The sequence below is a fragment of the Aythya ferina genome (assembly GCF_964211825.1).
Source record: "Aythya ferina genome assembly, chromosome: 9".
NCBI lineage: Eukaryota > Metazoa > Chordata > Aves > Anseriformes > Anatidae > Aythya > Aythya ferina.
In genome coordinates, this window is record NC_140305.1 from 28,078,274 (window position 1) to 28,090,964 (window position 12,691).

Consider the following 12,691-nt stretch of genomic DNA (forward strand, 5'->3'; position numbering starts at 1 on the left):
TGCAAAAGGCACATTGTGTAGGCTGAAAAGTATGGGCTGAGCCCACTACCCCCTCCTTGCCCATCAGCAGCAAGGAAGGCCTGGGCATTGGTGGCTTCTTCCTGCATCCCATCTGTGGGGCTGGCCCTCTGGGTCCTGCCAGAGCTCATAGAGGGGAGCACATGGTTCAGCGGGTTCCTGAAAGGTGCCTCGGGTGGCGAGAGAGCCTGACCGGAGAGAGAAAGCACATTTTGGGTGCCCCATGCCTCATGCAGCCTCTCTACCCTACTGCATGCTGGTGATCCCCGAGGGCTGAGCAGCCAGCCTGGGTCTGAGGGGGGGAGCAGGATGGTGCCGTCCCTCCATGTGTTCACCTGGCACACGGAGCAGGACCATGCTCCTACAAGTATGAGCTGCCGAGCAGACGTTCACTGTGTTTGCAAAAACGTTAAATAACATAAGCTGGATAAACTGGATTTCTCCATCCCTCTCTTCACAGGGCCTCACCACTTTTTCATCTTTGTGTTAATGTGGTATTTAATGCCTATTTTTAAAGCCCACCAGTCTCCCCAGGAGTGCTTTATGGACTGACTGAATGTTATGTGGTCAGTCTGCAATGCCACAGGAACCCCAGCCGCGTGCTCTGCCACTACAAAGCCCCTGTACAATGCTGCTTTTTATATCTTGCATTAAGTTAAGTGTTGGAGCAGGCACAGTTATTGGCGTCTGGTGTCTGCTCAGATTATTTTGAGGTATTTAAACTTAGTAAACTGGCTTTTTTTAGGCCCATATGCACAGATCAGGTGGTCACCTGTGGCAACATGTTTATTCACAGATTCTAGCCACTTTCAGGGAACAGCCTTCTCCAAATATAATCAGGGCTATTTAAGTAGCTGCTCACAGTTACCCCTCAGTTCACACAAAACACCACATACTCCCTCATTGAGCAACAGCTCCCGGAGACAGAAAGGGCAAAAAGCCATAGGCAACCTTGCTCTTGAGTTCCCCAAAGATTTTTATGATCCTGCTGTAAATGAATGTTTACTTTTGAAGAGCTGCATGCCCTAGTAGAGTTTGCAATTCTATTAGTTCTGAAACTAGCAGATTTACCTAGCAGTTTGACAGTTGCTAGCATCCCTTAGCCTCCCTTGCTTATTGACTGCATTGTGGACAGGCAAATAAAAGCCTGGCTCGTGGATGGATGTGCATTTAGCTGGTGGCACAACAGGTCCTGTTAGCTCTGGTGAGTGTGCTCAGGAGGAGGACTAGGCTCAGCTTCATAGAGAGGATGAAGGGGAAAGCCTTGGCACAAATGAGTGGTGAAGCTTAAAAGTCTGGAATGCATCAAAAGAGAGGACATACATGTATATCTGATGACCATGTTTCCTTTCTTGGCACCTCTCCTCACCCCAAGACTACAGTGCTCCTTCTGCCTCTCCTCCTTACCCTCTGCTTCACCTTTGTCCTCCATTGTGCTGTTTCTTGCCTTCCTTCCTTGCTCCTTGATGTTAATGCAGGCCTCACAGATGCTGTCTGCAGTGACTGCTGCTCCTGCCTCCACACTTAGTGGCTCCTCATTCATCATGCTGGCCGCCCTCCACCTGCCTGGCTTGTCCCTTGCTGCTGGGCAGGCCTGTGTGTGAGAGGATGAAGGATGGGGGACACTTCTTCATCTTTCTGTCAATGCGGTATTTAATGGTTATTAGATGCCTATTAATGCCAAAGACAGCTCCTCAGCACTGAGAGGATCATGAGTGGATACAAATTCACCTCTCCAAGGAAAACTGCTTGCTTTGAATGAAGAATAAGAACAGCCTGAGCTCTGGGGGATTTGCTTGGTGCTTTCCTGTCACCAGACCACTTTGTTTTGATGACAAGAACATGCCACTATTTGGGAATGCTGACTTTGTATCTTTCACAGAGAAAATTTCATCCAGAAAGGTTTCTGTTGGTACAGAGGGAATGTGTGATTCATCAACACACATAATAACACATATAAGAACTTTCCCATGAAACTCTGTAATACTAGTGTAGAATATTACCTTTCTGGAGATCTAAAACAAAACAAGTCATTGGGTGACTAAAGTGATAAAGCACTGACACATCATTTAAAAAAAAAAAAAAAAAAAAAAAAAAAAGAGGTGAATTTGTTTCATTTGAAGCAAAGAGGAGAAAAATGTGATCCAAGGTGATTATACCTCAGAGGGGGAAGAGTTATTTAAAATCATGACAGGTGGATTTTACAAGGAGGAGAGCCCTGAAACTAACTCAAGGAAAATTAGTTTACATATTAGAAAATAATTTCAGGAGAAAATTGATGAAATAACAGCATTTTTGATTCCTGGAAGTAATGTACACAGCCTCAGCAGCAATATTCAGCCCAGACCACAGAACGGCCTCGTAAGCTCAGCCACCAGCTGAAGCAATTTATACTGTCCAGGCAGTTTAACATGAAGGACCACGAACATGAGTGTCAAACTGCAGCCACACTGCTCAGTGAGCAACTGAGAGGAAATCAGTGCTTCTGTGCATCAGCAAACACATGAGCATTATGCTGGGAAGAAGCAAGAAAGGGAAGAGTAACTCCAGCTCCAGGACCTTACATTCTGACTATCAAACTTGTAAGGATGCTGCACCATCATCCCCATTGGGAAGATTACACATCCATGTAATTCAGTCCATCTGGGCTGCACAGACACAGCCTTCTGGTGGTGCCTGCAAGCACAGGACATCGTGTTTGGTCAGGGCAATGGGAAGGAGCCCGTGCATCCGAGCCATCTGCTGCAACATGTGGGGGAAAGAGAACACCCAAGGAGTGCTGTGGTCACAGCACTACTCCCACATGGGTTTCCTCCACAGAACCAAGTTGGCACTTGGTGAGGAGGTTGCATGATTTTTTATTGTATCTCAGCACACATGCTGATGTCTGCATTGCTGCGTAAGAGTCGGTCATGCATTTATCTAAGAGCCAGATCCTTACACTTACAAAACTGTAGCCATGAAAGCTACAATGACGGTGAAGCAGAGTTATTACCTGTGAATAAGGAAATAAAAACCTGTCCCCAGGTATCTGTGAGATCTGTGGAAATGTGGCAGGTTTGAGTGATGCAAGAACCAGAAGATTGCACATCTTTGGTAGAAACATTGCATTCTCTGCACGTACGTAATCTGCCTGGCTCGCCCAGAATTCGGTGCCAGCGTGTCAGATCACAGTGGATGCCTGCAGTAACTGCATTGTTCCGGCTAGCTTTGTGCTTGCATTCATCCAGGACTGTCACAAATACAATTGCTCTAATTTACAAACAGGGAAATAAGAAACCTGAAAGAAGCAAAGGCTATTTAAAAAGAGCTCACCCTCCCTTCCTAAAAATGTTATCAACTACTTCATAATGTAATATCAAGCAGGAAACTTGGTGCCAGTTTCCAGCATTACACATACCACTGAAAAAGAAAGGAAGCTTTCCAAGCAGAAAGAGGGACCTCCAAATAGTGTGGGCCATGCAGAAACCCTCTTATTTCATGCCTCCTCCTGCTCCATCAGTAATGGTGCAAATATACACTCCAGTCTGCTAAGGCATAAATTTCCCTCTGTTCTGCCTTTGAGAGGACTGTCAGAGCGATCAGGTAGTGCTTGTACCAGCTCCACATTGAAACTTAAACACCTCTGAGATCTACCAATAACATTCTTCTGAAACATCAGAGTCTGGATCCTGGAGGAGGATGAAGCTCAGCTGACTGCAGGCAGTTACAGAGAGCACTACTCACAGAGAGATGGTTGTGGACCAGGGTCTTTTCTAATAGCCTGTAGCAAAGAAAGGAAGAAAAAAAAATCTACAGTCATTTGTATGTATTTTTTCCACGTTACTTACTTGTTTAGCCTGACTTACAAATTTATGTTTCACGATTTTCTTCCTCATAACCAGTCCCATTTGTTACCCAGCACACAACAGAGGGCCTTGAAGTGCTGTTCTGAGCAAAATTTCTCTTTTTTTTTGACTTTACCATGCCAGCCATATGGAAAGGAGAGAGATTGGGTTACAGCTCAAAAGTCACATTTGTAAGTCTTGGTTTTCATGCTCACCCCCTGGGGATTTCACCTGTGTCCCTGCTCCTGAGCAGCAGGAGGGAGCCAGCCACACACCGCCTGCCAGGGGCTTACACTTTGAGAACAGGGTGTCTCAGTCCCATCACCCTTGTTGCAGTGTTAAAGACTGATGGGTATCACACAATTAAGGCTTATCCCCCCCCGCACACACACACCTCGACACACATACAGATTTCATTTCTGAGATTCCAACAAGGACATCATACTAAACCGATTATAAAACTTACATGTACTTGCTCATTAGGCTCAGCAGGAACAGCTTTGCCTCTGTAAGGTCCCTCACTGGTTTCAGTGACATTATCCTGGCTTTATGCAAGTGTCAGGCAAACAGGACCTGGCCCCAACCTTGGCCCCAACAGGCAGGGAACTATCAAATTATCTGTAGCACGAGTCTCATTTTTGGAGCAGTGCAATTTTCTCCATAATGATGTTGTCTTTGTTCCTCGGTTTCTGGCAGCAGAGTGGCTCACACATGCTATTAGCAGATGGTGTGAGATGTACATGGAATTTGTGCCCAGAACATTTCTTCCATTCTTCCTTCCAGACTGAAGAAGTGCAAATTCAAGCTAAAAGCATGTACTAACTACAACCCTTCTCCAAAGAGGGCTACAGATAGTTAAAAGCAGGATCCTGTATAAGCCTCTCAAATATTTCAGTTTCTCTGTCGTAGTTTAACTACTCAGCACACATTCTTTCAGTCAGAAATGCAGGGAGTGCATGTCTGTAAAACCATACTCCTTGATGCCCTTATGTCAGCTCCTTTTCAGGATCAGCTGTTAACAAGCAGTATGCATTACAGGAAGACAGAAAACTTCCATGAATCTCTCCAGTAAGTTGAGGCATCCATCTGTGGCCCATAAGTAACTGTTGTAGGCTTGGCAGACCTTGGTGAACTTTGCATAGACCAAGATAAGTGCATAGGCTTAAGTATCAGGCAGACAAAATGCCAGAACGGGCGTGAATTCAGGAGCATGGACCTGTGCGCATTGCTCAGCCTCCAAAAACAGGAGGCACTGGCCTGATGAATTCCACCTCTTCCCTATTGATGCTGCTATGAGCTTAGACTAAACTAGTCTTCCAGTGTGGCTGCCGCCAGAGAAAGTCTGGGAGCTGGTGTTCTAACCATGTGCTTCACTCTTTTCCTGAATAACCATTCACTTTGATCTGAAAATCTTACCTAGGGTAAGAAATGGCTTTCTGAAAAATCTTCTTATGCAGGGTTCTCTTTTACTTCTAACATATTATTTTCCTTTCTGTATCCCTGAACTGAGGTGAGTCTCACTCAGAGTTGTTCCTGAGCTTGAAAACAAACACTGACGAAAGATTACTGCTTTCAGGGCACCTCAGCCTCCATCAGGTTGGACCCGATGATCTTTCAAGGTCCCTTCCAACCCCTACAGTTCTGTGATTCTGTGATTCAGAGTTTATGTGAGAACCTATTTTTAAGATGTTCTGCTTTTGTCCCAAAGGACAGTTTTATTCCCACTTCATGAGCTTGTGTGGAAAAACAGCAGATCCAAAGACACAAAAGTCTGTGGAAACTTGATGCTAACACTTAGGATCCAAATTTAAACTCTGCATGTTGATCCCACATATCAGTAAGGGGAACAGTCCCATGACATGTCAACAAAAAAAGTGCAATCAGTCCATGCTTTGGGACCCACTGCTCCATGGTGAGCCAGGTCACTGCCTGCCTACCACCACTGTCCCTCTTCCTGTGGAGGCACCATTCATAGTCACAAGCCGCCTCCTGGAGGTGGGTGCCCCAGCCTGCACAGAGCCTCCGTCACTGAGTAACCCACTGCTTAGGCAGGGCTCCCACCAGGAGCAGGGATCTAACTGAGGTTAGATAAGGACTCAGCCCCATCCTGTTCACTTGGGTAGTGCCTGGATCCTGAGGTAAAGCATGCAGCCTCTGGTGGAAGTTACTCCACCTCATGCTGGGTGTCACAGCCGTGCTTGGAGCAACACCAGTACCGGCTTCACAACCAAATCCACCAAAAGCCTCACTGCAGAGCTGGGTTCTAGCACCTGGCCCCACGCAAGGCTCGGTATCATGTGCAAAGTGGAGCCAGCTGGCGCAGCACTACCCTCCTGCTGAGGGACTGGCAGGCCAGCCCTGCCTGAAGCCCTCACACCTCCAGGCAGAGCAGAAATGTGGTCCTGGGGTTTCCTGTGCCACAGACAACTGCCATGACTGCTGGGATGGCAGCTGAAAGCACATCCTGCACCTGCAAGGACCAGGACAGCTTCCTCAGGAGGCCAAGGTCATAGGTCCCAGTGGGGCTGAGGCTGGGCTCCATGGTATGCGCCCCACAGCTGCGCTGGCAGCTACAAGGCTCACGAGCACCTTAGTGTTTGATTTCAGTTTTAGGCACCTGTGTGCAATTCCAGGTGTTGATGCCATGCCTTGGAGTATGGGAGCACTCACCATTAGGAAATCATGGTTAAAGTCCCTAGAGAAGAGGACTTCAGTCATAAACCAGATGCATGCTGTAGACCACAGTGGGCACAATCAAACCTTGTACCCCGTGAAACTTTCTGTCATCAAAGGACTTCTCAGGCAGAACAGACTATGATTCTCCATGGACTCAGGAGGTTACTGCTGTTTTATACAGTAAGATTAAAAGACTGGACTAATCAAAATTTTTGATTTGTCTCTGTGTAGATTTAGAGTTTACACGTAGAAGCTACTATCTCAAATTTAAATTCTGAAATGTCTTTTATTGGAAAGATATTACACCAAATATTTAGAAACTGCTTCATTGCTACAGTTCCATGATGATGTTCTTCTCTTTCTAGCCAGTCTCAGAGAATTTGTTCCTTTTGCTCAATAACACAGGCAGAAGGGGCACTGACTACTTGCTTTTATTTGTGGAAGTCTTTCTATTCCAAAAGTATTCAAAATAATTTTCTTTTGTGCAAACGTACGTCCTTTTGCATACTGTGCTCTCTCTCATCAAAGACAGAAATCCATCTCCCTAGTTTTAAGCAGTCTTCAAGTTTTCAGATATTACAGTTCTCACGAAGTACGAAGGTCCGTCTCCCTGCATTCCTCTCTAGTGCTGCTGGCAGTTCAGAGCAGAGGGGACAGCAGGCAAAAACACCACTTTGCGTCTCTGCCAATACAAAGCTATCAAAGTCATACTGTTATGTACACCTGCTTACATCTTCCACTGATGAAAAAAAAAAAAAAAAAAAAAAGAATGCATAGTAGAGGCACACTTGTGCCAACCATGGAATTTATTTCCTTAGAAAGGTATTTTCCCTAAAGCCTAATAGAGATTGCAGCGCCAGATAACTCACATACTTTGTTCCAGTGTCAAGGAACATGCAATAGAAAGGGCTGCAGAAACACCATGGCAAGCCCCTGGAGTGAACACAGGTGATGGGATAGCCAAGTTATCTCCCATGTGCAGTGAAAGCAAAGGCAGAAGGAAGGAAAAGCTGAAAGTGAAAAATGTCATTTTTGTTAGATTTTTATCATACTTGGGGGGAAAAAAAAAAAAAAAAAAAAAAAAAAAAACAGAATTGGTCATGTGGCTAAAAAAGCTAAGTTTGATGTAGTCTGCAATGCCTGCCTAATGCAATGAAACAGTTTATACTAAAAGCTACTGATACCTCAGATCTTTCCTCTGTTACTTCCTTTTGAAGTTCAAATCCAAAAAGCTTCTTTGACTTGAGTGAGTACCTTTACTTGCCCTTTCTTTCCCTTGAAGCAAACTTAAGTTGTAAAATTCCCTGGCGGATTTCTTGCTCCTTCATGAAGTTTATTCTCTCCTTTGCCCTCCTCCATATAACCAGACCCCTCTTCACAGTTGGGTGAACCTAGAAAATCACTCAGAGTGGGAACCACGTGAACCAGTTCAGTGAACATCAGGTAATTGCACTGTGCCTTAGAGGTCTTTCCAAAGGTCAGATATTTCTGGGTAATTTTCCAGCTACTTTATTTGTTAAACGAAAACACACTGAAATTGGGGGAAAAATGAGGTAGCTCTGTAGAAGTCTGTAATTGTACAAACAGCTGGGCTGGCACCTCTTGAGAAATCCCAGCCTGTGGATGAGAATGCCTGGCCACATGGCAGTGCTTTGGGGCTAAGCATCAAAGGCTCATACCTTCAAAATTTGTCTGTTCTTACAAAATCGGTATAGTTTACTGTTGCCCCGAGAATGGATGAGATTTTCAAATACACATTTCAGTAGATTCTTATAATTCTCAGCCACTTCCGAGCTTTTGGGAAAACAAACAAAGAAATAAACAAACAAACAAAAACACGTCTCTAAACACAGACACACATGCACAGCAAGTAGACAAACAAACAGCAGGGCTTTTAAACCTGGAGATCTCTGATTGCTTTCTGTGAGGTTTCTCCAAAGTCTAAAGTTAAAGGTGAGTTGACACTGCAGCTTTTCCTTCCAGGCACTACAAATCTGTGTCTCTAACAAACCAATAAGCTATGTGATAATAAATAGGAAATTAAAACTGGATTTAAATGAACTGATGTGTCAAAGCCTTGGGATGGTCACATAATCCCAACTTCCATGCAGTGTTGCCAAGTGACCTCTGAAGAACAAGGAACATATCTACAGCTCTCCTCTGAAGCTTCACATGGTTTTCTGTGTACACCAGATGATCAATGCTGTCTATGTACGTAAATGGCTAAGTGTTGAACAAAGGCTCCTCATGGTCATCTGAATTTCTGGCAAGATATTGCAGCTCTTCCCAAGTTTCAAGTTTTTAAGGCATCATACTATAAGTACTGTACAAAGTAATCACCTACCACATATCAGATCAAATGCAGAAAAACTGATTTATTCACTACAGTTGCTCCAGATTCAAGTTGAAGATAAGGTTCATTGGTTTGCAGGGCACTTGGATGCTTGCTAGACATTTGTTGCTTTTGGAGTAGCTGTCAGAGGCAAGATGACTGGAAAAAGCTCAAGGATATCCTTCTGGGACATGCACTAAATGAGAACAAATCAAGACAAATTATATATTTTTTTTTAAGTCCCTTCCAACCCAAAGCATTTTGTGATTCTATAGCAGTGTGTTGTTCCTTCCTCCTGCTGCCTGTGGCCTGGGGTTACTAAGATCTGTTGATTATTCCTACAGCTTCCACAGAAAGTAACTTTTGCAAATTGTCATTATTGCACAAGGATCTGCACCTGTGCTGGTACAACTGGGATAATGTTGCACAAATCAAGATAATGAAAGTGGCTTCTTGGCATCAAGGTTTTCTGGAGAACACAGACTGGCTCCAGTACTAGATACTTTTGAAAACATAAGGACATAAAGTTTGTCAGAGGTCCATGCAACCCAGCAATGTCTCCAATAGTTGTCATTATTGATTCCTCAGGGGGAGACAACTAAATTACTCAAGGCTGACTGTATTGTTTTAACTATATTCTTGCAAACTATTTCAAAGATTTCCAGTAGAGGCACCAGACCTCAAAAATGTTTCCAATCTTCTGGACAGTATTCACTATTCCCAACATTTGCAGACCATAAAAGATCAGAATCAATAATTACACATACACAGCTCTCAAGAGGTTGTCTGGTTAAAAAAAAATAGATCAATAGATCAATGGATTACCTCTGACACCTTTTAAAAGGCTTAGCTACATCTACCAACTTCAATTTCTCAGCCATCAGGGTTGATTTACACAGAAAGATCCACACTTAGCTGAGCAGTGCCAGTTTCACCTTCTTCTACTACTCTTGAGCTGAAAAACTCTGATTTTGAAGATTTGTTACTCACCTGTTTGGCTGACAGCTGAAGTGGAGACAGACCCTCCTGCACACTCTGTAAGGCACGGTTCTTCTGAGAAAAGACCTTCCTCAGGTGTCTCCACAGCAAACACAGGCACCAGGAACTGGTGGCATGTTGGTGCTGTGCCCCCTCCAGCTCCTGCTGCACCACAGCTGCCTTGGGTGGCTCAGCCACACGTGCAGCCAAGCAGTTCCTGGACACGTGCAGGTAGCAGCAGTGAGCATCAGTTCAAAGACAATTTGTGTAAATCCCCATTTGAGATGTTTCAGGAACTCAACTTAATTAGGTAACTTTCATAGACACAATTTGCATAAAGTCCTGAATACCAACATATGGTCAATCCATCTTGCCCCACTGTTCAGCACAACGTACTCTCTTCCTTCATGCCTGCTTTGATTTCTTGATGCAAGACAAGTTCCACTCCAACTGCATTTACGTTGTACCTGTGTTTGAAATGAAACATTTCAAACTTGCACTTGCAGGTCTATTTTGAGTAATATCTATAATAATAATAATAAATAAAAAAAAAGAGCAAACCATTTCAGTATTTAAAGACTGCAAAAGTTTTATAGGTTTAGGGTCAAAACGGAGCCCAACTGGAGGAGGTCAGGTGGCAGTTCCTCCAAGGGTGGCTAAACAGGCACTCTCAGGGCAACCCACAGGCTGGGCTGTTTTGGAAGGCAGTGCAGCATCTGTATGTAGCAGGGGAACATCTCCCTCACCTCTTCCTCTTTTCCTTCTCATCCTTCTCCTCTCCTCCACCCCTTTTCCTCTCCCTTTTCTGTCCCTCTCCTCCAATGGTAGCCTTGGCTTGGCACTGTTGTGTGAGTATGCATTCCCTGTATAAGTGCAGATGTCTTCAATGAATGATAAGTCAGTTTCTTCTGCAGAGGTGCATGCCAGGAGTTCTCTTTAGTATCAGTAATGTTTCATTATGAGTTCGTCTGCTCCTGTGTGGAAGGAGCACAAAGCAACAGGCTGCCTGAAGACTGACAGCTCTTGAGGGAGAGCAGAACCAGACCCCAGAATTACTGCTGACCAGAGAACCTGCCTGAGTGGAAAGAAAGAGCATTAATTAGGATTAAAGGGAAGTAACGGGCTTAGTACAACATGACAGCTGTGCCAAATAGAATGCCACACTTTCTAGCTGCTGTCAGATCTCTGTGTTATACTTTGGGTATTGGCCAAATTATGCTGTCTGTATAATTCCTCTGTTACTGTAAGTCACTGGAGAAGGGCAGAATTGTCTATATTTAGGCCACCGGGTCCTCTGTGTTAATCTTTATTCCCTCTTCGTTTTAGTGCTCTGCTTGCTATTTTTACCTTGCATATTCTGCAGCAGGTCTGAATACTTGAAGAAGGCAGGCCAGCATTTCCCCAGAAGAATTTAATGGACATAACTCTGGTTTGTTTTCCATTTTCTTGTTTCTTCCTTTCTTCATGTGTGGATTTTCCTACAATAAAGGCTCCAAACAGAAAGCAGCAGATCTGAAATGGAAAGCCAATGATAAATCAAATGGCAGCAGAAAATAAGGTAACATTTGTAATGCAGTTTTGCCTAGAGTTTCAATGGCAGCTGCACTTATTTAAGATTATGAAGGTACGTTTGAAAAAGCAAGCAAAAGATGAGTGCATGACAGATGCAAATCCTAATAGCACTGTTGCCAGACTGAGACAAGAGAAATATTTGCTGCACACCTTCATTTTCCATCAGCCAGGTCCCTGCCTTGATCACAGTCAGTAGGACCGCGCCCAGCCAGGAAAACCACTCACTGAGTAAAAAGGGTGGTAAAACCTGGCAGTAGGTAATTAGGGCAGTCATATATTTGTCATTGTAAATCAGTGTTATTGCTAAACATCTGATCTCTACGTGATGTAAAACATTGGCTAAACAACAATATTAATTGTTATTTTCCATTACTGTAACCTTCAGGAGTTTTCGTTTGTGTTATTCATTCAATTCGAACAAAAAAACCTGGGACCAATCTTCCAGTGCATTGCACAGCTCCTGAGGTGCATTCTTTCTAGTGGGACTGAGCCGAACTTGCTGCTCCTGCTCTGAAATGACCACAGGGCCCAGGCACACCTGGGGAAGGACTGGAGGCTGCAGCAGGACAAGGGCTGCTTCACTCTGGCTCTGCACATTGCCGCTGGACCACCTCTGCTTTGGCTCTGTCCTGACCATTCCCCTGCTTCCTCCAATTTTCCTCAGAAGGAATACAGATTTAAGTGACATTCCAACTAAAGAGGGACCTGGTAACCAATAGTGATACTTTTCTCAAAGCAGAAAAGGTATAAAAAGGAGCACAGGCAAGGAGAAAAGAAGAAATATTTCTGGAAAAAAAAGCTCCAAAGCTGTTGATGATACAAAATGCAAAGCCTGGAACCCAAGGAGTGCATAAGCAAAGAGTACTCTGAAAAAATTAGAGAAAGGTTAAGCAGCATCCCTGAGCAGAAGCGGAGCCACCGTGCCGGCCAGCTAGCCCGTGTTCTCACCCATCTCAGACTGTCAGAGCTGGGGTGCAATGAGGAGCAGCAACACCAACCAGGACAGGCTGATGCATGAGGGTGGGGAGAAAAATTATTTCAGAGCTGGAGCTGATTTGTGTAGAATCTGGCTGTTAAACAAAGAACCACAGTGTTTTTAAAATTCTGCCCGTTGAACTAAGTTTCCCTCCTGCCAATCGGATTACTTCAGCTGGCCAAACAGTCACACCTCTTTTTAGAAAAGAATTTGAGAAACATGACCAACACAGTGTGACAGTGTAGCTAACCATCCCCTTCACTGTGCTCAGAGAAGAATGTAAAAGAAAATTCAGAGAATTTCTATTTTTAA

General features: G+C 44.3%; 1 long non-coding RNA gene across 9 annotated transcripts in view; it reads right to left on the bottom strand.

Annotated features, from left to right (window-relative positions):
- Positions 1 to 3,110: 3,110 nt before the first annotated feature.
- Positions 3,111 to 12,691, bottom strand: part of LOC311441389 — a 66,265-nt gene continuing 56,684 nt past the window's right edge. For 8 of the 9 annotated variants that reach the window (XR_014695911.1, XR_014695912.1, XR_014695914.1 and 5 more), the window contains 4 exons: positions 11,179 to 11,343; positions 9,844 to 10,906; positions 8,866 to 9,049; positions 3,111 to 3,781 (listed from right to left, as the gene is read on the bottom strand). This is a non-coding gene — a long non-coding RNA (uncharacterized lncRNA). Of the gene's footprint in view, positions 3,782 to 8,865; positions 9,050 to 9,843; positions 10,907 to 11,178; positions 11,344 to 12,351; positions 12,474 to 12,691 lie in introns of all 9 variants that reach the window. The other variant, XR_014695913.1, reaches the window with a different exon arrangement.